At 38.9% G+C, this 25,244-nt stretch overlaps 2 long non-coding RNA genes across 11 annotated transcripts in view; one reads left to right on the forward strand and one right to left on the reverse strand.

Moving 5' to 3' along the window:
• The window catches only part of LOC111922359 (uncharacterized), a 38,508-nt gene extending 35,763 nt beyond the window's left edge, over nucleotides 1-2,745 (reverse strand). For 3 of the 6 annotated variants that reach the window (XR_015286597.1, XR_015286599.1, XR_015286601.1), the window contains exons 1-2: nucleotides 2,622-2,716; nucleotides 2,003-2,091 (exon numbers count right to left, since the gene is read on the reverse strand). This is a non-coding gene — a long non-coding RNA (uncharacterized LOC111922359). Of the gene's footprint in view, nucleotides 1-2,002; nucleotides 2,092-2,621 lie in introns of all 6 variants that reach the window. The other 3 variants (XR_015286598.1, XR_015286600.1, XR_015286602.1) reach the window with 3 other exon arrangements.
• The window catches only part of LOC111929007 (uncharacterized), a 134,920-nt gene continuing 112,364 nt past the window's right edge, over nucleotides 2,689-25,244 (forward strand). Inside the window, exons 1-2 of one of the 5 annotated variants that reach the window (XR_015286587.1) lie at nucleotides 2,689-3,002; nucleotides 21,905-22,000. This is a non-coding gene — a long non-coding RNA (uncharacterized LOC111929007). The remainder of the gene's footprint in view (nucleotides 3,003-21,904; nucleotides 22,001-25,244) is intronic. The other 4 variants (XR_015286588.1, XR_015286585.1, XR_015286589.1 and 1 more) reach the window with 4 other exon arrangements.

A 25,244-nucleotide genomic window follows, 5' to 3' on the forward strand; every position in this document is an offset into this window, starting at 1 on the left:
TTAACTGATTTATATAAAATCAAAACATGCACTGCAAATAAAAATTAAAACCAAATGAAGGATGGTACAGAGCAGAGAGGGCAGTAGCCAGTGGGTCACTACCAAGAAGAAACATGGGGGGAAAAAAGGCAAGGAAAAGCTTCACTGAGCAGAAAAGATCAGTGGGAATTCTGAACTGAGCCTGTCACTGTTTCTGTGTCTGGGAAATGTATTCAGCAGACTTACATTGCAATACCACTGTTAATCTGCACAGGTAGTACTGTAGGGATGAAATGGGTACAGGCTAAAACTTCACACAAAATTATCTCCCTAAGACTTCCCAAAAAGCCCTTCCTGAGCTGGGGGTTTCCAACATGGAAATCCTGGATAGGATTTCAAAAGGGACACAACATCTTTGTTATTACATAATAACATTTTTGACAGAACTGGTAAGCAGGGATAGACCTACTTTGTAACATATTAAGTTTGACACAAGGTTTTGTTTTCATGAATGAAAAGCAGAATATTAAACCCAGTTATCAGTATAAAGTTGTTCTACAGGTCTTTCAGAACTTGAGAGAGTATTACAAATTTCCTGAGATCTTTCCTCTGCAATTAGAAGAAAATCATACTCTAGATCAGATGATTTCTTCTCTGGAAACTGTTCATATCTAGCAAGAACCTTTGAAAACATACTGGAGTTATTTAGAATGTTAGGTCAGCAACATGAAAGCAAACTTTTAAAAAATTAACAAAAACAACAAGGAAATCCAAACCTTTTTCCCCACACACACTCACAGACCACAGTAAGCTCTTTCAAGAGTGAGGAATTACCACAGACTCTGTAAAAGAGGCTTTTTGCTTTAAACTAGCAGCCTTCCCATCTGTTCTAGGGTAATTAGGAGTGCAAAGAGAACACATTTCACAGTTACATCAGCACATAGTAAGACTGAACTGTTTAAATGGCTGGGCAGAAGCTTCCCGTGCTCGTACAGTGATATTTCCAGCTGTGTTTCCCGTGTTTGTGACACATGTAAGGTAAAAGGACACCCTGAAGGACATGAAGGCTTTAGAGTTACTAAATGCTTCCTTGTATCTGCTGTTAGAGACAGCGACCTGCCAGTTTAGCGCTGCAGTTTGGTCTTTTGGATCTGGAGCAGGAGCTCAGTGCAAAAGTGAAGAGACAGCATTGAATAATATCAGTATAAGTTTATTTGGAATTAGAGCAACTTCTTGGGGTAAAATAATCTGCTCCATCTCTCATTCAAACCTTGGCTACTAGAAATGAGTATGAATTTTATATATTGAGATATTACTTTTCTCACTCTCTGGGAAATCTAACAGGTGCTGGGGAATGCTTAGGTCTGGAAATGACATCTAGCTGGCAATAATCATGAATAAAACGATTCCAATCATGAATAAAACTATTCCTCTAAAAAGCCAAGTTAATTAATTAAAATTCACAAATGCAGAATATAGTGGGTCAAATATTAGCAGAGATATTTAAGAAGTAATCAAAAGCAAGAACAAGATTTTGAAATTCATGAAAAGAAGACAGATGGAAGTAAAAAGGATGTGCTTGTAGCACTATCAGAGAAAAATGGGACAAGCAAAACAATTCTCAGTCTTTTATTAAAGATGAGATGCTGTGAGACTGCAAGGAGGCAGCACTGCCATTAGACTTCCACAGACTGCTGTAAGTTCAGACTGAAAATAGGAACAATTGTGGTTTAAGTAAGATTTGTAAGCCATGTATAAGAAATTCCATAGAATCCTCCAGACTTCCAACAATATAGCAGTCATTAAACGTGCAGGAGATAGATAATAGATGACATATTTAAAAATGTATTGATTAAATGACTTTGGAAAGCAAACACTGCATAAAATAGCATTCAGTGTTGGAGATGTTATGTTAAAGTGAATTGTCAGTTTCTGCTTTTCCCTGTTTCTTCAGATTTTATCAATAAAACTCAGGCTTTATAAATAGAACTCACTTTATTAATAAACCCCTCAGAATACACACCTGCACACACTGTAGAAATCAATCCTTTTCTTTTGCAAGCTTCATGCCAATGCTGTTGTGATATTTCTTTGCTCCGTTTCAGCAATTATCTACAACAAAGAAATGCATCCACAATTTTTCTAGTGGACTTTGCATAGGCAGTGCAAGCCTTCGTTGTCAGTCCCTGTCTATTTCCCCCAAACTTATTTAGACCGAGAACCTGGTGATTCCAGCCTGTTTTTAAACCACTTTTCATGCTGATCTGCCTTCTACCATTGGAGGAACGCTTCTTGCATTTGAGGAACATCACAAAAGATTCTCGTTAAATGCTCTAGGAACACTGAAAAGCCTGTTCTGTGTGTTTAATGGGACATTCTGAGGGTGTTTTGTTCTGGTTTGGGGGCTGAGGGAGGCACCCCATGGAAGGGCTGGTTCACCTTGACAGCCCTGTCAGGAGACGGACCCGGTTCTCCCTTGAGGCTGCCCGCAAGGCTCGGAGGGGGCTTTTGGGGCGAAAAAACCAAAAAAACGCAATAAAATAAAAAAAACCCCAAACAACAACAACAAAAAAACCCCAACAAAAAAGCAAAAACAGACAGAAAAAAACCACACAGAAAGCGATCGCTAAAAACGAACTTGCCGAACACAACTGGGCGAGCAGACAAGACACCTGCAAGGCTTCGCCGGCACATCCCCACCTGCTCGCCGATCCTGAGGCGAGAGCGAGGCGGGAACCCGGCCCCTCACGGCTTCCCGCCCTTTTTAAAACTTCTGAGGGCGGGAGGCCGTGAGGGGGCGGTGTTCCCGCCCTTTTTAAGGTTTCTGGGGCCACGGGAGCCCCCCCCTCTTCGAGATTTCCTGCCCTTTTTAAGGTTTCTGAGGGTGAAAGTTGTGGGGTAAGGCGTTTTGACCTTTTTTTTGAGCCTTTGTAGTCCCGTTCCTCAGGGCTGCTGGGCTGTGAGGGAGCGACTGAGAGCCGGCCCCTCAGGGCTGTGGAGAGGGACTGGTGTTCTCCCGGCAGGTTAGTGGTGTTTTCTTGGCTATCAACTCCGTATGGCTGGGAAGAGGTGTCTCCCTTCTCTGTCTCAAGAAAGGAAAATTTTATTTTTTCAATAGAGTAGCGCTCTGAGGGGCTGTTTAAGGCCGGTCCGTGCCGCCTCCCCTTGCGGCTGCCTTGCTTTTGGCTGTGGCGTTGCGTGAGGTGCGAGGTCATTCCTTTCCTTCTGCTGGTGGTTTTATTTATTTAGTTATGAACTTTTCCATAAATACTTGTATCTACACACGCTCTATATTTGTATATATATATTTGTCAGCCCCTGAGGCTGGAGCAAAGACCCTGCTGAGCACTTTCAGGCAGGTGAGGGTTAACACTCCTTGTCGACCTGATGTGTGAGGGATGATGATTGTTTCCCTTATCTTATATACTTAATAAACCAACCAGCAGGGTGCTAATAAAAGAAATAGCTATTACTGAAGCTTTTTTCTTTCACAGAAGAAAACAAGCCCATGATTTTAGTTTTATCAGACCCCACCATTGCCTTGAGGGAGTGGGGTGGGTTTAAAGTAGCTATTAAAATTATTGCTGTGAAATGAAATTTGATTAAAAAAGCAGCAGCCGCATGGCTTTACAGAAGCGTTTTGTTAAAATTGTGCCGTTTCAGGTTGTTATTTGAGCTCTGGGCGCTGCTTTATTGAAGATATCTACTTAAAATATTACAGATATGAAATGGAAAACTGCGTCACCTTTTATTATTTAATATTTGAACAACAAATACAGGCCACTAGAGAGCAAATGATTTGCTTGCCGCATTGCTAAATGTGTATTATTTCTGTAGCACACAGGGCTCTTACACAGCAGTACCATGTTATTTTTCTACCTTTGGAATTTTGTTTTTGTTACTATTCCTTCTGGTGATTAGAATTAGGCAGAGAAAAGTGTGTGTGTATTTTGTGTATTTTGTTTGAGTTTTCCTGTTTGTTAGTTTTGAAAGGGGGCCTAAATATGTGAATTGCTGGTACTTTCTCCCTGAAACAGCCTTAGCAAAGCAATCTTTGCCTGGAAATGAACACTTGTTGTTGCTGGCAGCCTTCCAGGGTGAAGTCTGTGGTGGTCCTTGACCCTGCCAGGGTTCAAGTAGCAGCATCAGCCAAAGAGGTGTCAGAAAGGCCATCTCCAGTATGATTTCCATTGTACAGAAACAAATTGTACACAGTGGATATAAACATTTTATTTGCTGACATTTATTCATCTGAATAAAAAGAAATCATGTTAGAAGGAGAGATTAGGAGAGTTGCTTGAAAGTAGAAAGTGTAGGTTGAGAAGAAGCATCAAATGGTGTTTAAGTAACTTCCATACACAAAAGAAAGAGTAATCTTGTATTAAATACCATTAATGACTTCAAAATGGAAAGTTTCAAACATTAGCACCATATGTGTAGATGGATCCTATGGCATCAACCAGAAGACTTTCAATGTTAATACTTTTATTACATTGATTTTATAGAATTATGTTCCTTTAAGGGCTTAGGGAAGCTGCCAATATTTGACATGACTTGTGTTTTATTATGATTAGATCAAGCTTTTAGTATAAAGCTCAGTGAATATTGCCAGCATATTTGGCTTCTATGATAGATTAGTATCCTTCAGTTTTTCCATATGCCTTTGTCTGTTGCTGCTTTTTTAACAAATGGGCTTAATTAGTGCTAATGAAAGTGAGAGAAGCAAGAATGGTTAATTCTTTGCTAGAAATATTTGTTTTGTTTAAGTGGAAATGTGAATCTGTGTGAAAGGTAATTGTAGGTATTTTGTCATTTCAGAGTGCCTGTTTTCAAACAGCCTGCTTGGCTTTTTGGGAACATCCTGCTTTATGCCAATTCAAGCCATCTTTTACAGCCTCTGCTGGCCTGCAGCTGTAAAAAAATAAGAGGACAAAAAGTAGTGAGTTTGTCCCATAAAATTCAGAATAGCTGAGGTTTGACCCTCGTGCTTTACTAAAAGGGTGTCCTCTATTTCCTTGCCTTATTCGTGTTGTGATTTTGAGTGTGATTTAATGTGATTTAATGGCAGTAAATCCACAGTGTTACTGTAGAACTTCTCTGGTAGATGCCAACTTCACCATTTTCAGGTAAGTGCTTGGAAGGAGAGCTTTGTTTTTGTTTTTTCATTGCTCAGTTCCAAAGATAATACAGTGTAACATAAAAATGTTGCTGTGGTCAGCTACTGTTACTGGTGTTACAGTGTTATTTCTGTGTCAAGGAACATTTCCATGTATACTGTACATATGTGTAAGAGATAGGGGTAGACAACCAAGATACTTGAAATTTTTTGTTCTTACAGTTTTTCAAACACTTAAATAGTTCCCACAGCCGTGTTTTACTTCTCTGTAAGCTGCTTGGGGCTTGCTGGAAATGGCAGGCTCCAAGCAGGGCCACCAGGTTAGAGGCTTGTTCACAGCTCATTCAGCAGTTACTGGGTTGGTTCTTCCCTTGATGGAGGTGCCAGATTTGGGGGCCCAAATGAGGTATTTAACTACAGGGTGTGAGTATGAAACCGTTTTGTGGCATGCCAGATTTCATGGTATTGGCTGTGTGATGGAATATGGTCAACCCATGGTGCTTGGAAGGATTTGTCTCGTGGTTGACAGTGGCTCTCAGAAAGAGAATATGCATTAATAAGACTTTTTAGTCTTTCTAAAAGGATAGCCTTAAGGAATACTGGTAAATCAATTTAGAATTATTCAGATACATTAAAGCAAACCCAGGCCTCTCTGGTCTGTCTGTGACAGAAATGGAGACTGGTGAGTCAGTAAGGGAAATCAGCTCATTTTCTTCATGTGATGTGTTTTAGCAGAACCACATTACATCATCCTGATTTGTGATGGCTGATTTCTAAGTCTGAAGTAGACCATGAGGAGTATAAAATCCTTCATGGTTACAATTTTGTTCTGCACTGATACTCAGTAAAGCTTAATATTCATTGCAGTTCCTCCCTGAAAAGGATGCAAGTTGTGTTGCTGGTTTAGCACCATTTTCCAGCTGAAGTTTTAGGCAGAAGGGTGATAATGTCTGTGCATGCTACGAAATTGATGCTGTGCTGCAGAACTTGTTTTGGCAACATCCAATAAGGGTGAATTTCTATCTGCTTTAATTCTCCTAAGTTAAAGGAGAGAAGACAGAAAAAGTTAAACATTAAGGTAGTGTTAATTTTGTACTTCTAAACCAGTAGATAAGCTTTTTCAGACTGATACTGGGAAAAGAAATTGCTTTAGTGGAAGAGTTCTATATTGAGTAAATACAAAAAAAAATATAATCTGTTTGCTAAGAGAATAAATTATATGACAGAAATGAAATCAGTTCCTAGTATTTCTCTTCTGTCTGATGGATGTCTGACAGGACCTATATTCTGTCTTGCCCCTGACTAAAGCACAAAATGAAATATTTTCTTGTCTTTCATGGCAAATATGTATTCTTGGTTGCTTGTTATTTTATTACCTTACCTGAGCTGTGCTGGCTTTGCTGCCTTTTCCCTGCAGCCCCATCTTTGCACAGCTCAGCTGAGTGATTTTGGCTGAGCCAGGAAGGAAAAGGAAGCAGAGACTCTAAACCTTTATCTCATATAACTACAATGGGGAGTGTCCTTGCTGTCCCACTGAGGTCTCTGTGTTGCATGGAAAGGATGGGTACAGATCCTAAAACCACATTGCCACACTTCAATCACATTCAGAATGGGCTCTCCTCAGAGATAGCAAGTATCCAAGGTCTAAATTCATATCAATGTGGTAGTCTCTATTAGGTCTTATATTTACCTGGGAATATGGAAGAGTTGCATAAAATAAAAACATTAAAAAAAGCCCCAATTGGTTCATCTATTCTTGTCTGCACTGTGGGGCTAGCTGGTAACACTGTAATTATCTCATGCATGACAATCCTGCTTTCAGGTCATTACACTTCTTCAGGCCTGGTGTAATGCACAAGACTGTCACAATTAAATGATGGGACTAGATTCAATGTGAAATGCAAACTTGTAAAGGAATTGGCTGGCTCTATCCAGGGGCATTATTTTATTAATCTGAAAGCATAATAAACCTTGAACTTCTACAGTACAAATGCATCTGCATAATTGCTTACTGCTGTTGGGCATTTTTCTTCAACAAAGCCAATAATTCTAGAATGCATAAATTGAGCTTTTTCATGGTTAAAAGGAAGGTTGGACTAAGGTTTGGCATGGTCTTAGCCCTCTTTTGATCTCAGGGTGTAAAATGTACTGTTTCTCATAGGAATAATAGGCAGATTTTAAATATACTTCAAGGACTGTATTAGTCATATATTCTTTGTTTAGTTCTTTCCCTTATTTTCTCATCAAAACAAAGGCCAGATTTTTATTCAGTTCTGTACTGTTTTTTCTCTTAGAACTGCAATTTTTTATTAAACCTATGTATTTTTCCAATAGGCTCACAGATGTGCTAGTGTTTAATGATACAAATATGTATGATTTCTCTTGAACTTGGTTGCTATTATTAATGTGAGTATTTAGGAAGTAATTATAAGTGTAATAGGTAAGAGGTTTTTTGTCATGGAGTTTCCTACCAGGAAGGAATAAGGCATAGAATAATGGGGGTAAAACCAACAGCTTTATCTTGGACTCAGTGATTTTTTTTGCTTCACTTAGGCTTGCCTGTTGTACTTTCAAGTTATTTAATAGAGATAATTATTGTAGTGCTCTTGAATGACAGGAGCCATAACACATAATTTAGTACTTAACTTGGAAGCAGCTTTTGTGTTGTTAAAGTGCCAGAAGGGAAAGCAAATCCGCTGTAGGAATAAGGAGCACGGAGGCTGATGTTACAAGAGATTACATGGCTGTTCCCATTCTCAGCAAAAAAATGAAAATTCTATTCAAATGTCTGAATTTTCAAATTAAGGAGAACTGTGTCTTCTGTTCTAAAACCAAATGCACCACAGTGTTGACTGTGACACTGGAAAGGGAAAAGCAACAGGCAGTAGACAAAAATGTATGTCATGAATCCACTGGGTTAAGAATAGCCTGAGTGAATTTATTCTTTTTCTTGGAACAATGTGAAATAAACAGGGAGTTGCTAAATAAAAATCTGTCATAGCACACGGCAGAAAAGAGCCATTATTAATCTGTATAATGAAACAAGTCAGGTTCTGTTGAACAAGTTTGTATTCCTGCTGAAATTGAACATTCATCTACAACTGTTTCTAGTTATTGCTCACATCAGAGAATGGTAAAATGCCAGTAAAAATTGAGTGATCTGCAATGAAAAAGACTCATTACAACATGGTACCTTCTCCATTTCCATGTTTCTGCAGGGCTGTTTGTGCCATTATTTCCCTGGATGTATTTCCTGCTTTCTCTTCTTGCCAGTCACAGATATCTGAAGTTGTTGTTTGTTGATGAGTCAAACAACCTTATTGAGCCAAGGTTGTAGTGAGGAGACACAGTTACAGAGGTGTCTTTTACTTGGTTGAAGTGCTTCAGAAGATTTATTTTTTTATCTAATAGAAGAATGTATTTCTTGCTCCAGGGGATGTGTCCTCCTTTAGAAGGAGGGACATGGTCATTTACAATCAGGAGGGGGCTCCAGGCAGGGGATGAAGGCTGGATGTTTTGAGGCTGTCATGAAAAACTGATATCTGAGAGTAAAATTCTTCTGATTTGAAATCTGTCTTAATTGCAGCTCAGTGATCCCATTTGTGAGTAATACAGGAATTTCCTGAAATAAATATGATATTGCTCCTCAGGTGCTCTCTATGTGGCTGTGCCACTGAAAGAAGCTGTCAGTCCCTACATGCCACAGATGGGGTAAAGGAATTCCTGCGTGATCTTCCAGTCCTTTTTGATCTTGCAGGAAGAAGGTGGCATTTTTAAACTGTACTGCTGCTCTGGTGGCCCTTGGCTTTCAGGATCTGCTTCAGCAGCTTGGAGTGGTTCAGTGCTGCCCACCTCAGCCTCAACCAAAGATGTGTGCCTACGTATTGGCAATGCTAATTGTAAGAAATTTCTTGCTGTGGTAAAATACTGAGACTGGGTGTAGCATTCTTTGAATGCAGTCTGTGCAAGAGCAATTTAAAATACGTTGTTCTTTCTATCACCAAAGAAAATTGTACAAAAATTGGCACATTTCACAATATTTTCATGAGTTACTGGCTCCTGTGCAAAATTTTGAATCAATGCTAACAACTGAGTTTAGAAGACACGATGAAATCCTACTAGGATCCTGGGGGGGGATGTTACAAGAAAGCATTTCTTAGTTAAAAATATAAAGTGTGTAGTAAAATTAGCTTGTCCTGCAGCAACCTCCACTACAATTAGGTGTCATTAATAATGCAGTGTTGAAAAAGTTTGCATAAGAAATGCAGAGCATTAATATTTTATTGTCACTAATACGCTTTGATTTCAGTTCACGTTTTCTGACTCGAGCAAGGGAAAAGTGGTTTTTAACAGTGTTTTTTCCATATGAGTAGAGAAGTATTAATCACTTTCTCAGGAAAACCCCCAGGGGAACTAGCACATGGGTAAGGCTTATTTTCAGGCTTCTTTCTCATTCAGGTTTGTTCTGATTAACCTTATGTGAGCCTTTTCCTTGAAATTCAGCGTGTGAAATCTTGTCCTGCCAAAGCCTGAGGCACAAATTCCCTGGTTATGTTTGGAATGAAATTCCGACCCTATTAATAATCAAAGATTTGACAAATGCCAACGTGCTGAACGAGATCTGAACACAAAAGCTCATTCCTTATAACCAGTTTTGAACAGCTAATCACTGCAGTCCTTTGCAGTAGCTGGAGGCCACCCAGCCCCAGAGAATGTTCACCTGTGTAACTTTATCAAAAGCAGTCAGGTGGACTTGGGTGATGACTCACAGTGGCTGATAGAGTTTGATAGAGAAGAGCAATCTGTCAAATAAAAATCAAAGCAGAAGGGAGTGTTTTTGTATTTGAGTAGAGCTAAGGCAGGAAGATTTGTGTGCTCTGCTGCTGGATGTGCATGAGCTGGAGCCTGTCTATGAAAAGCATCATCAGAAACCAGAATCTTTGTGAAATTGTAGAAACTGAGTAATAGGTGTGATCCCCACAAAACCCTGACTTAAAACACTGACACAAGACTTGTTTGAGGTCAGTGGGTGTGAGCTGGTGGCAGAAATAGTTTGATGGTATTGTTGTTTTATGATGAATTTATTCTTCATGGATACTTCAAGTGTTTCTTTTTGCTGTGAATCTTGCATTAAGATGACTTTGAAATAATTAATCTCTGTAATTACCTATTCTGATCAGCAATGAAGGCATTTGTCTTATGTCCTGTAGTAATTTCAATGAAGTTAGGATTTCATAGCTATTTAACTGTTAAAGGAATGAGTAAGGCATTGTTTATGGAATTCTACTGCACCCATAAAAAAGGCTATTTCTTTGAAAGATAAAAGTTCTATTGCTTTGAGTTGCCATTGAAATGAGAATCCCTTTTCACTGCAGTGGTGACTACAATTTATAGTCATTAAGTCTCAAAAGAATCTTTTATTACCTCATCTCTTTATTTTTTTAAGCTGACATTATGTAGAAATCAGTAACATTCTGAGGTTTTGTGGCAGAGGAAAGCTATTCTAGCAAGTATTTGATTAGGATAATGTAGTAATAATTTGTCAAATTTTTGCCTTAACATTATTATCAGGTCAGCCTTTTACTGATGGAGTTTGCTTGATTAAAAAAAATCTTAATATTTTTACATTACTACAAATATTTTTTTTAGTACAAATATGCCACATTCACTGTCTTAAAATGGCATTGCAGAGGGTAATTACTCTAAATATTTATTTACTCAAAAATACTCTAAATTACCTAATTCATTAATTCCTCCCTTATTAATGGTCTTGTCAGCATTTAAGACCAGCATGGCTAAGCAGATGTCAACAAAATGCAATTACTACCAAGTGAAAAGTAATTTTCATCCTTATGTTTTTAATGAGCCTGATACAAGGCCAATTCTCCTATAATTGCAGCGTTCCTCATCTATTCACCATAAAGTTATGGCTTGGGCTTTCCATCACTATGACTACTTTTGCAAAAGGGATTTGTGGTACTGAATTCTTTTTGCTCTTTGGCTCAATTTTATGGGTAAACCAGCTCCCTAGAGGAGACTTGTTGGTTTTATTGGTAATTACTGAATAGTTTTCTGAAATACTAGTTTTTGTTAATCTGTTCCTGATTAATTTTTTTTTTTGTAGAGTCCTCTCTTACTGCCTTAGTGGCCATTCTATGTTTTTATTCCCAACTTTATTTTCAAGTTCTAAAACTGTTTCTTTCTGTTAAGAAAATCCCAAAGTTTGGCACCTTTTTGAGCTTTTATCCACGTTTCTTTGTGGAAATGTCTTTAGTTATTCTATAATTTTGATGACTGAAGAAAATGTTGGAAACTTAACTGAATGAGATGTTTCTGAACACATGCATTTCTGGATTAGATATTGAGATTACTGAACAGCACAACAACCTTGGAACTTACTGCTTGAAATACACAGCTTGTCCAACAGAGCTGGGTGTGCTCCTGGTTACTTGGTGAGCTCACTGACATTTAGGAGATTCTCAGTAATTTCTTGTCCATCTGTGAACAAACCCATTTACTTACCATAAATCTACAGCCATGGAAAAAGAAAAGGAAAGAGCTCACATAGAACGCCCTGCTTATGTAAATGGTGCATCTGGTGCTTTTTGAGGTACTGCCAGTGACTATTTCTAAGCAGCCTAAGACACAGTCAGCTGATGGCAAGATCAATCAAAACCATGCCCTGGTGTATTTTAATTTCTGTACAACTGTGGGAGAACACTTGGAAGAGAACACCCCACCTATATAAAAAATAGCAAACCATGATCCAAAGGCACATAATCAGCAAGTAATACACTTAGTTGTAGCAGGATGTCTTAATGCTTAAAAGTTGATCTTATGGAAAGTTATGGAATACATAAGTTCTGTTTCTATTTTTCCCCCCTCACTGTATCCATAACAAGTCTTTGAACAAAAAGATAATATTGTGGCTTTCAGTTCATAAATTAGAGCTGGTACAGGTTATTTGCCAAGGTTTTGAAAATTAAGTGAATGAACTCTGAGATGATGAAAAGAGATGTGGAGCAATTTGGGCGCCGGTTTGCGAGCACTGTTGTTGTGTGCCGGGAATTGAGGTCAGCAGGTGGGAGGAGATGAGTCCGTGGAGGCCTCAGCATCCAGGTCCTGATAAAATATGGCAAGGTAATTGTTTAAGGTAATCAGTTCTGATTTCTACACTTTGGAAAAGTCTTTTTGATTTACAGTCACCTGCTGCTCTTCATACTCATATGTATCAGCCTTCTGTGCATTTTAAATCCCAGGGTTTGCTGAGTCTTTGAGCAATAATAGCTACTACTGTTTGGTTTTTACATGTAGTGAATAATCTCTCCAAAGCCTTCTGTTAAATCTATCGTTTTTTAGCTACTATGACTAGCAAGTTGTAAATTTACCATGTCTAGTAAATTTAAGTTGTGAGATCTGACCGGTGATCAGTTTCTGTCACTCTGTGCTGAATTATTTTAAATTCCTGGTAATAACAACAAAATTTGGAGCAGAAAATTCTGTAAGTTGCAATACGGGAGAGTACAAGGCAGAACTTTTTCATCTGAGGGAAAGCAGACACTGTCAGAAAACTCAAAGCCTCAGTCCTTGTAGATCAGAGCTGGGTTGGAGAGGCCCTGAGCTTTCTCAGCTAGGTAGTATTTCTTTGAGAGCTGGCATTGGACTAAATGCCTTTTAGAGGTCCTTTCACAGCTGATTTATTCTGTGAGCCTTTGATGAATAAACCTGTGTGCTAAATTTCTCATGCTTACTGACATGAAAGTCACTGGTGTTGAATGAAAGGAAATAGACTTGGATATTTATGCATTCAGTCTGGTAAGATCTCTCTGCATATGGCCTCAGAGCGAGTCATACGGTAAATCTGGCATTAGCACTCAAGAAATGAAGTCAAAAGTTGTTTCAACACAAACCCTCACTGGAGCAGGCTCCAAGATGTTGCAGTGGTTTTGATGCACTAGGCTTCTTTGTCCAGAGTCTTTGTCAGGGCAGCATCTGTCCAACCCCTCCTTATTTTATTCTGGACCATGAATCATTTGTCCTCCCACAGCTGTCATAATAGTGGCATAAGGTTGGCATAAACTCTGTCATCTGCCCTGGCAGGCTTCTGGGTAATTTAATCCTCTTCTCATATCTTATCTTGATTGCTTTTATACTGCTGTGTCATCCAATACTAGACAGATTATGTAACCACCCTGATTTTATTTAGCTGCCTTCCTTAAATGGTTTTATGGGAACTCCTCATCTTGCTGGTGTAATGTCCAAAGACTGTAACAAGAAGAGTCTATGAAAATGGACCAGAGTCAATAACATGCCATGATTAATCCTTGAGTATTGCCCATAAAAGTAAAGTATTTGGGCAAAGATTCCTTCTTCTTAGCTAGAAATAAACTTCTGTCTTTGACTTACATGGACTAGTAAGCACTGTCTGCTTTCTCTGAAAGGAGAAATCTCTGTTTTCAGGGGTGGCATTTAGCTGAAACCAGAAGAGAATCTATGAATGCTGAATTCAGTAGATGATTGCTTGGAAGGAAAGGAAAGTAACTTATAAAAATGTATTTTAGATTTAGGGCAAGTCAGCTTACTGATCTGAACAGACTCAGCTTCAGTTAAGTGCAGGCAAATAAATGATGGTGCTTCACCATTATTTTAAATGACAGCTGCCTGTAATTTAAAACTTGAGACAATTGCAATAGATGAACGGGATGGGTGTATATTGGCATTTTTATCTCCTTGACTGAACAATGTGAATTTTGCCATTGACAGTTTTACTTCTGTAAATGATTAACAAATGATAACTGTCCTTAGTAGTTAATTTGTTAAAATATTGCACAAGAAATTTTCTGAATTATTTAGGTGGGAACTTAGTTAATATCTTAGTTAATGTCCAGCATTTGGGTAAATCTTTTGGTTATAAGGGGTATTGGCATGTTGTTTTGGTAACAGAGCTCAGAAAATCTACCAATTTGGGATTTTGATATATTTGGAAGTAGGGAAGACTCAGAGTAGGCTTTAGTATGTTATGTGTGATGCTCAGTCTGATAGTCTAATTTAATGATAATCAATTATTTAATCTAAAGGCTGAACGTGCATCAAAACACTTAAGGATTCACAGTATATTCCCAGGAGCAGATTCATTAATTCTTTGAAATATTACTTGAGTGATAGGAATAACCTCAGGATAATCAAGTTTTTGCTAGAGTGAAGTCAGAATAGGCTACAGGTCCTTGCTGAGAACTCTGCTTTTCTGTCAGTGTCAAAGAGAAGGAAAGGATGGACACATTTCCAAGTGGCTGCTCTTGGCTCAGGAACAAACTTACTTGAAGGATGACAGGGGCAAAATCCCAGTGTTTTGGTTCTAAATAAATACTTATCTATGCCTTTTCCTCTGATAGATTTATTACTGAGGGACACTCTTGAAAGATGAAGATTGGTGCTTTGGTAGTACATCCAGAGACCTCTCCTCCTTGCAATTTGCTGTCTTCTGCCCTGTGCTGCAGATTTCTATTCCTCTGTTCCATGTAGGTTTGAAACTGTTGCTATTCAGATGTTGCCTCCACACATGGCATTCAAACTGAAGCTTCTGAGTGTCAAAATGTTAAATCCTGTTCAGAGAAGCTGTCTGACAGCGCTTGCTCATCGGTGCTTGATGAACATTGCTCTTACAGGCTCTGTTTAAAAAACCCTCAGCCCTTCCTGCAGTTTTTCTTTTCCCACTCGTGAGTCAACAGAGTAGAATGTCACTTGCTGATTATGGCATAGATCAGTTGTCAAACTCCAAGGCTGAATTAGCAGAAATATTAAAATTCTCTAGGTTTGGGGTTTTTTTGGTGGCAAGGATTTGAGTTGAGAAGCTGCCAGCTCCTGTCATTACCAAGGTCTCAAACTTGCACTTCTTATTTGAGTGCAATGGATGTTTTAGCTTGTTAACAAAGTCTCTTTTTGACTTGGCAGATGACAGGTGGCTTCTCCTACACAAGACAAAGCAAGAAGTCTTCATAAAAAAGGTTAGATTTTTTTTTTTCTACAGATGTTAATTGAATACAAAAATCCTAAAAGCAGCATTTCTGTGAAATTTTCAGGGACATTGATCTGAGGTTAGTGTTACAGTGAGGAGATGAAAATAATCTTTGAATTTCCACTTACAGGAACGGCAAAGTAGTACACAACATGGGACTCAGACATTAAATGAGATCATGGGAGATTTACATCCCTGTTGCACATACTAAATTTGTGTTTTGTGCATTTGAGAAGTGTGGCCTTCTTGCCTTTCTTCTCCCTCAGCAGTGAGCATAATCGTCTTTCTTGTAGATACTCCAACACCCAGCCAAAGTAAATATTTAAGAAACAGATGAAAAGAGCAGGGAATTAGTTCCCCTTCTGGTGGCTCTAAGTGCATAAAGCTGCCTAATGCTTTGCTTGCTCCTTCTCCTCACTTCCAGATCCTATTTTTTTGCCTCCTTTGGCTGTGAGCTGCGGATCACTAATGGTCACAGCGAATAGATGCAAAGCAAACAGATACTGTACAAGGCTGAAATCTTTTACCACAGGAGTCCCCATCTTGCTGAACAGGAACTGGCAGCTGGCTCTCTGTCCCAGGACTGCAAGTCCCAGCTGGGGTAGGCACAGAGGGAGATGAAGCCAGGTGTTCATGGTCTCTAGCAAAGTGCTCTAAGAACTTTGGGAAATGTGAATAAATCTCTTGTGTGCTGAAGAGAAAACGAGTCAGTGTTTGGGTACAAGAGAACAAGTATGAGGAATTTAACTACAGGGTGTGAGTATGAAACCTTTTTGTGGCATGCCAGATTTCATGGTATTGGCTGTGTGATGGAATATGGTCAACCAATGGTGCTTGGAAGGATTTGTCTCGTGGTTGACAGTGGCTCTCAGAAAGAGAATATGCATTAATAAGGCTTTTTAGTTTTTCTAAAAGGATAGCTTTAATGAGAAAACGAGTCAGTGTTTGGGTACAAGAGAACAAGTATGGCTTAGTCCAGGTGGCAGTGATCTTCTGAATCACTGGGATTGCAGATTTCCCTAGAGCTACAGGCATCCTGTTGTCCCTCACAATTCAGCTTTCCCTCTTGTGGGACTGAGGTATGTCCTTGAGTGCACATCACAAAATCTTGTCTTTGGCACCTCATTTTCTGTGTGTGGAAGAGAGGATTTGTATACTGACAATGTCATGAACTAAGCTGCGTTAGCTGAGCATCAAGTCATAACATGTCAAAGTCTGAGTGCTCACATGAGCACAAACATGAGTAAAATGACAAGAGCTGCCTAAGAATGAGAGAGACTTGGTAGTGTGCAACAAATCATTTCTATGCTGATCACTAAAAGTTGTCCTCTAATCCCATTTTGGGAATCATTCACTTAGCATTATTCTCTTCTGTTGTATACAAACCTGCCTCCTATCCAAGGCTGTATTTTCTCCTATGACCTGGTGTGAAGTTGCTGTCTAGGCACTGGTGACCTACTTTTGGGAGAGGCATCGGGGAGGAAGGGAAAGAAATGAGGTGAGCTGTGTTTTCATAGTCCATCTCAGTGACCCAATGCAGTGCAGTCTGTCTGAGTTGCTGTTGGGTGGCTGTGTAGAGCAGCAGCAAGGTTAGCAAGCTTATGCAATTGTGGTGTGATGCCTCTGCCCCTTGAGATGCGTCGACTTCTCCAGTGTGACAGTAAGTCAGGAGCTGAAAAATCTGGAAATATTTGCCCAGTGTGGTGCAGCTGCCAGGCATCGCAGTGTCTTAATGAGCTTGTTGTCCTTCTCAGTTTCTTTGGGACAGTGAGCCAGGCAAACCAGGAATCATATTCCTTAGGATGCTGAGGTGTTCATCTATGCTCAGGTGTAGTTTATATTACAGCAGCAAGAATACTTTCCTGCTTTGCAGCTTCAGAGGTTTGCATCAACAGAGAAAGAGCAACATGATGGGGTTGAGGTTTTCTGCTCATTACACAAGTTCAGAGTTCTGATTTAACAAATGCTTGGCTTTTACCAGGTGCTTGGAAAAGTGATAGGCAAGAGGCTTCATCATTTCCTGCTTCAGCAAAGATTTGATTCCTAATCTTAATATGAGAAATTCTCCTTTAAATCAAGTCCACTTCTATGTTTCTTTTCCTCAGTCTCCCTCAGCCATGGTTTTGTACCTTGTGTCCAGTTCATAGCATTAAGTCAGAGGTCAAGGTCTCCTTTTAGTGTGTGTCCATATAATACAGAGAAAAGCTGACATCTTGTTAATAGCTTTTAGTTGCTGTTACAGGGACACCCTGATAAATACCATCAAGGTCAGCACAGTGTCTGTTTGAATGTATTCTGTAAAGCAGTTGTTATTATATAGAAGCTAATTAGTACTAATTAGTTTCTCTGTTGACAGAGTTGTAAAGAAGCCAAGTAATTTTTTTTCCTTTTTTAGTGATGTCCTTTGCTGTGATAAAGCCATGTTGGTACATTTGCACTTCTTAATTTTATTCTCCAGGACTTTCACCAATGCACAAAGTACTAAAAGCATTTCTAGAAGTAACTATCAAACAGACAAAATGAATAATTTACCATATTAGACAATTATCCTGCCAAGAGCTCTGTGTGACCAGACACCATGCTTGGCATGAGGAGTATATCCACTCTGTAAGAAATCCTTTTGGGTGTTCCCTTCAACACCAGCAAAATAAGAATGATTGAATACAACTGTACTCAATATTAAAACTTATTTTGGATCATGATCATATGAAAATAGGAAAAAAGCAATCTGGAAACTTTAGTTATTCATAAATCCAATTCACTAATATGAAAGGTGTAGTTTAACTTTCATGACACTGAAACTACAGCTGTTTTCTCTCTAGTGTTACATGAGCAGCTTGTGTAGTTGTCTGTTACTTGGTAATGCTTGCATTCCTGAATCCAGAAGATGTTTGGTAACTGAAGGAGCCAAATGCAGCTTAAATTGCTGGTGTTGTTTTGCTGGACTGTAAAATTGCAGGATAGGAAATATTTGGGCAAGTGGAGCCTGGTGCTCTTTAGTGTTTGTCTTTGCTTGCATAAACCATCCTCCTTTTCAGAGAGTAGACTGATGAACTTTGCAGTATGTGTGCAATTTTAAAATATTTGGTTTTGGTGACAAATAATTCTCTCTAGAATTTGTTTCCTGCATGTACCCATTTGCATTTTTATAAAAATTCATTGATGTGTTTTTCCTTTGTGCAACATGGAAGTCTACGTCTTTCACTATAATAAAGTGCTGTACTTGAGGTGAGTGGGAAAGGTTAAGAAAAATCATCAAGGGTGTTAGTTTGAAGTTACTTGAGGGCTGTCAAGAAATCAGTTTGGTCTCTAGAGCAATCATGCTCACTCTCAAGAAAATACCATTTTATAAATATTCTACTTGCTTATATTCCTTCCAGTGTTGAAACAAGTCATTTTTATGCTCAGCCAAACTGTAGGTCTTAACACAGATTTCCTCTTAACGTGGATTTGCTTCACGTTGTCTGGATGGTGCGGTGAGTTCTTGAAGCCGGTCTGAAAGGCAAAAGCCTGGGTTTGAACAACACTGATTTGTCAGGGACTGGTGGAAATGAGTTTGCCAAGGCTGTATCAAGTGTAAGAATGCCAGACAGATTTCAATTTCTTTGCAGTCTAAATCTAGTTCAGCTGGACTGTCTCTTGGTTTGGTGTGTTGGGTGCATCTCGTCTCTTTCTAATCTCAGTTTGAATGGCAGATAAAATTTCTGCTGTTGGTGACTACAGTCAGTGTGGTTTTGGTTGTTTATGCAGCTTCAATTACAGAGCTTGTGTACAGTTTTAGATTTTAGGGGTTGACATCTGTGTGTACAATTGCAGTCACACTGATGATGCAGTTAGTAAATATTTGCTGTAGTCCCTGTGACTTGAAGCCATTTCTGTAAGAAAACAGTGAGTACTTGTTCTTTGTAGTTTACAGTCGTGGAGCAAAATTGATTTAATTGTTTTCCCCACCAATTTGTTTCCTTTGTGTTTTCTAGCTTCTCCCAGTTTAAGATCAGCTTGTTTAGTTTTTGAAATGAAAATTTTTAGGTTTTTTTCATGCTTTTTCTTGCTTAAATGCAAAAGGAGCAGCCCTAGATGTGTAGAAACTGGATATATAAGGAAAGTTGTAATATTTAAGTATCAAAGCTTCTGGTTGGAACTAAATGTGTTTTTTTGATTAGTTGCCTAACTAGTTGGTTTTGCCACCTGAGAAAAAACTGGGAGATAATTTTGTTTGCTTTTTCATGCAGTTACTGAATATGATGTATCCTGAACTATTTCCAATATTTTTGCAGATTATTAGTTTCAGAAAGAGTGGATGTGGTAGCTGAGCAGCATTCTTAAATAATATCAAGGTAGTTGTGATGAATGAAAAAAAGGGACATTTCCATTTATTCCCATTTTGTTGACCTGCTGCCTGGAAGAAAAGCATGGAGAGGGCTTTTAGCTTGTCACCCTGCTAATATTTAGTAATGTACCAACATAAACATTTTTTATTTGATGGCTGATGTCTGCTGCCATCGATTCAATCACCACCTGTGGCTGACTGGAAGGAAAGAAGTGTTTGTGTCTTTTCCTTTTAGACACACAGATATGAGGAAAGGAGGAGTGGGGCTGGATTATTGTTTCTTAGCTACATCTGTGGTGGTGAGCTCTGACTAAATGCTGAATGCCTTGAGTTAGGATGAGGGAGGGATTTGTTCCCTTTCCTTTGTTTTTCTCAGGATTGAAGGACTTGCTGTGCCCTGATGCTGGCTCTTGATACTGCCAGGGCTAAGAGAAGAGAAATGGGGATTGAGTGAGGGAAGTTTTGATTTGGAATAAGTTACCAACAGATCCTGAAGCCCCAAAACATAAGGTACACGTTCAGCTGATTTTTTTGTACCATCTTAAGTTGCAACAAGGAATCAGCGAATAAGGAAGGAAGCTGGCACTGAGCTTTACATTCCATGGCATGACAGTAATCCTTCATGGGAAACACAGGAGATTGCAGAAATGGTGTGATGCAACTCTTCACAAGCTCCTGTTTTCTTTGCATGATGGCTGCTGTGGAAAATGCCAAGTTTTAAACTTCCTTGTTTCACTCATGGCTGTGGTTTGTAAGAAGTAATCATGGCTGTGTACATCTCTCTATGTGCTGTAAACTTTAGAGCTGTATCTTTTTCAATGTGTACCCCCTAATGATAAAAAAAGAGAAGCTTGTTTTTGCCAAGTAGAATTGTTTTATAGCAGATTAGCCTGCTAAAGAATTCAGGCATCATTAGTTTTAAATATTTGAGGTGCCATAATTTATCACTCAAGTATCCATGTATATTAACAGTGTCTTTTTAATATCCTGCCTTTGTAGCTGTGAGAGTTGTGTCTTCTGACAGAGATGAAAACTGGGAACAATTTTGTTTGCTGTTATTTAGCATGGCAGGCCTCTTAGCCTGTCAGTTGACCAGCACTAGAAGTCCTGGAATGTATTCCATGTTTTCTTAGAAGTATATATTATATAGTATATACTATATCTTTATTCTTCTTTAATAGAATTGTTTAAAAAACCCTGAAGGCAAGAAGAATAGGAGAAATTTATTTTGTATTGTCCAGTTATTAGGGTAGGTAAGTTAATGCATTGTGGTGTAGCCCCTGTTTAATAAACCACCTTTTATTACTGTGGTAAATGTCATTTTACATGAGTTTTAACTTCTTCCTTCTACTGAGCAAGTCCCAGTGTTGAGTGGTAGAGCTCTTTCCTTCAGAGCCAGCTGGTGCCTCAGGAGCAGAGCACATTACCCAGGCACTGTGAATGCTTGCCCAGGAGAAGTTATCCTACTTGCTGGGCCTCCTGAGCCTTGAAATCCTTACATCTGTAGATTTCTGTGCCTGTCAGTCTCCTTGGACATGGAGAATTATGTGGGGAGGTGTAAGTTTCTTTGGAGATAAGAAAAGCTGAGAATGTAGTGCCTTCTCACCTACAGAGAAGAAGCTGAAGGTGTGAGGTCTCGCTCCTTAATAAGGATTTTGAAGTGCAAAAAAAGAGTGAATATTCTAGCAGAGGTGACTTTTGAGCTGTTGACTGCCAGTGTCTCTACATCTGATAAGCTAAAGGATTTCAAGATGAATTCCCCCCTCCTTTATAGAATGGAGATCTGAGTCTTCTCATTGGTGTCCTTCTACCATTTTACATTGCAGATGCATTTTGGTTCTGAATGTTTGCTGAAGTTTTAGCTATGCCTTATATTGTGTGAAAAATGAAGTTGTTGTGTGTTTTCTTTGCATAAGGAAATGCTTTGGATGATATCTTTTCAGTGTGTTTAAGAGAAGATGCAAAGTTGCATTAAAATGAACTTTATACCTTCATGTTACTGCATCATTCAGAATTTCTATTTTGGTGAACCTTTGTTTCTTTCAAGGAAATTTTTTACTGTTATGGTTAAAGTGTGAGAAATGCAGTGTAGAAACATCCCAGAAGGTTTTCCATGACTTTCATCTGTAAAACTGAACAGGTAAAAGCTGGTAAAATGCACATTTCAAATGGTTCTAGGAGTAATGCTCTTCATCTTGAGAAAAATAATTTATTTTGGTATGAAGCCTGTATTGTAGCCGTGAGGTGCAGAGTGTTAGCAGCAAACTTGGTGGCTCCCCTTAGCAAGACCCATAGAATTGCATCAGGTGACCTATTGAGATAAAGTCAACCTACACTCAAGTTGTTGATTATTTCTAAGTGGAGAAAATGTAGGGTTTCTTTGTCTCTAAAAGACTGGAAAAGAGCTTCTGTCATTGCCAGCACTACCAAGGACATGTCATTGTTCAATTTGTCTCTTTTTCAGCTTTGAACAGGGCTCTTGGAAAGTGATTGACGCCTGCCAATGAAGTCCTTGGCTCCCGAGCTTGTAACATCACTGGTAATTTAATTACATGGACAGGTAAGAGCTTGCTTGGAGAAATATGAAGATGGACAGGAATGTGATTTTTGTCACATCACGTTTTTTCTTTCTCTAATTCATCTCAAGCTGTTATCACAAGCCCTGTCTTGACATGGACTGCTTAGAGTAATTGCCAGAATTTGCCTGCTTCATAGCTTTATTTTAAGGCAGTTTGGATTACTGAGTTTTTGGGTGGTTTTCAAGATGGTGAGCTACTTTGCAGAAGTGTCTTTCAGGAAGTATGTGCCAAAATAATTAGTCCATTATTTCTGCTTCCAATCCAATGTTGTCAAGGTCTTGCAGATTTGAGGAACTAAACTTGAACTTAATAAGCTTGTGTGCTGTTTCTAGGAGGAGATCAAGTGAATGAAATGGCTTGAGACAAGCTCATAGCTTCAAGACAGGTGAAATCCTGTCTGTCAGACATTAAATATCAGGTTAGCCTTTGGAGGGACCCATTCCTGGTTTATCCCGAAGGGCTGAGGCCCATGAGGAAGATCCCTGCTGAAGTAAAGGGGAAATACGAGGATGGAACAAGAGGAAAGACCCTTTTATGATTAAACACATCCCCCCATTCCTCATGCCCTCTGTGCCACTCGGCTGTGGGAGGAGGAGGTAAAGAAATAGGGAATGAAGGATTGGTGTTTGCTCTGGAAAGAAGGGATGGTGGCTGGGGAAGTTATTTTCGCTTTTTTCTTTTAGTTTTTTTCCTCATCATCCATCTTTATTTTTAACTGGTGTTATATTAAACTAATTTATCCTTAGATCTGTTTTGCCTGTGATAATAAGTGGAAAATAATCACCCTGTCTTTATCTTGACTCAATGGCTTTTTCATCTTATCAGCCTGTTGTGTTGTGGAGAGAGAGTGGCTGGCTGGGTGTGGGGTCCTCACATCTGGACGAGATCAACTTGCCACAACTATTTGATGATGAGATGAAGGAATAGATATATATACATATTTTTTTAGGTGTTAGTCCTTAAATTTGGTGTAAACCTGCTTGGTAGGATTAGTGTCCCAGTCATAACTTCTTTCATTGTTTCTCCTAAAGGAGTAGCTTTGAGGGGTGAGAAAAATCCCACCTTGCCCAAGCAGACAAGTGTAATTGGAAACACAGGTGGTATTTCCTGTTCTCTGCAGCAAGAGAACTTTGTCTCCCCACAGATTTACAGCCCCATGACAATCAGTATATTTATCTAAAATCAGGATTGCCATTTCTTCAGTTACTCTGAAGCAGGAACTGGTTATTGTGCGACACAAGCGGTACGGATGGTGAAGTTTGCATCCAAGCAAATTTTAGATATTTATGGGGCTTAAGCACAGTGAGAGACTTTTTTTTTAAGATGAATGATTTTTGTAATCAGCTAATTGTCGTTTGTTTTTCTGAAGAGCAATCAAATGTATTCCGTAGCTGTGTTTATTTTTGGACCGGTCCACCTTTCTCAAATCGCGTACCGCACAGCGTGTGCTGTACAGGAAATTGCACATGAGGAGCTGCAGACACTGAAGAGAAGATGTGGGTTTCTTTTTGTAGTCAAGGCCCCCATAGTGAGATTGCTTTTCTTCATTTTATACAGCTTGAGCATGGTTGTGAAACACAACGGAATGAGGCAGTAAATGGGCGATGAGCTGTTTTGCTGACGTGCCGGTACTAAAAAGACGACTCCTCTTCCCTAGTTCAGGATAATACTGGAGGTTTTCTGAGCAATTACTTGATTCAAACATTCATTGCTTATGAATGGCATTTGCTTCAGAAAACTGCATAGAGATCGAATGAAATGGTAAAAAAATAATTCATGCATACCACATAATATAAATTATTGTGCAGCACGACCATTCAGTTTTCGACAAAAAAACAGAAGAATAGTTCCTATTTAAAATACAGTTATTTCTATGAAAACAGATGGTGCTTTTGAGCATTTTCTCTCACTGAAAGCAGATTTTAATAATTAGCTCAGAAATTGAAGCTAATATTTTTAAAGTGTTGTGCAAAAGAAAAAAAAATCACATTAGCAGTGCACATTTCATTATAAAAACGCACTATAAGCAGTTCATGCTCTTAAAATGTAAAATAGTAAGTGGCCTATATTATGAAGTTCTTCACAGCTCTAGACAGAGTAAAAGGATTAATATTTATGCAAAGTCTTAATCCCGTGAAAAGTTATATCTTGATTGATATCACCTTTGCAATTCCGTTGGAAGAGCACCCACAGCAGATATTAATATCTGCTTTGTGGTGGTTTAAATCATAAACTGGAAGGTGTAATTGTTAGCAAAATTTCTTCTGTGTCTCTGCACGAGACTGTGCCACAACTTATTGTGTGTGGTGGCACTTAAGCAACTACTGATTTGTGTGTTTCTATTCACAGCACCAACAAAGCACTTGAGTTATCACTGAAAGAATATTTGGCATTAAGAAACTAGAACTATGACGGGAGTGTTGGAACAAGATGGTCTTTAAGGTGCCTCCCGACACAAAAGCTTTTGAGGTTCTTTAATTAAAGTCTATAGATATGGAAATGCAGTGAGACAAGTTATACCTAGAGTTTCTTGCTAAATTCCTAAAACTGGAGATTCCCAGCCTATAAACTCTTGTGTTTTTCAGTAAGCCAGGTGGGAATCTTGTGTAGTGTTTTATATTGAAGCAGCCAAAAGTGGTAAATGATGAGTGAGGCTTACTGCCAAGGTTGGGGCATGAAATAGAAGGTTATGACTTGTATGTGAAGATGCAGGCTTTCAAATTTGAAGCCAATATTCCCACAGGCAAAACATACAAGACAGTAAAAATCAATTTTTCTTCTATCATTTTTCTTCTCCCGTTTAAATTGAAATACAGCCTTTGCTTTCAATGGGAAAAAGTAACGAATTTGGTCAATACCATAGCACATATTTTAATATTATTCATTCAGACCCAGCTCTGTGATAGTTTGGAACTGGCATGTACTTACAGAAGGATAGTTTCCTGAGTCCAGTGCACTGTTTGATTGTGCACTTCCCATTAGTGGGTTAGTGCATGCTAATTTTCAGGGAAAAGACAAGTCAGAACTGTTCAGATTTGCCCATCTTTAATGGTTTTGCAGCGAGGAACTGAAATCCTATTGCAATTCTGCAGGCATCTAAACCCCTTTGAAATCTTGGTTGACAGCCATGTCCCTGGGGAGGTGTCAGAAAAAGCTGTTGATATCCTGAAAGGAATAGAGGAAAATGTGTCAGAGCTGGCTGTAGGTCTGTGAGTCACCACTGAA

The sequence above is a fragment of the Cyanistes caeruleus genome, chromosome 5, assembly GCF_971803275.1.
Source record: "Cyanistes caeruleus chromosome 5, bCyaCae1.hap1.1, whole genome shotgun sequence".
NCBI classification, from domain to species: Eukaryota; Metazoa; Chordata; class Aves; order Passeriformes; family Paridae; genus Cyanistes; species Cyanistes caeruleus.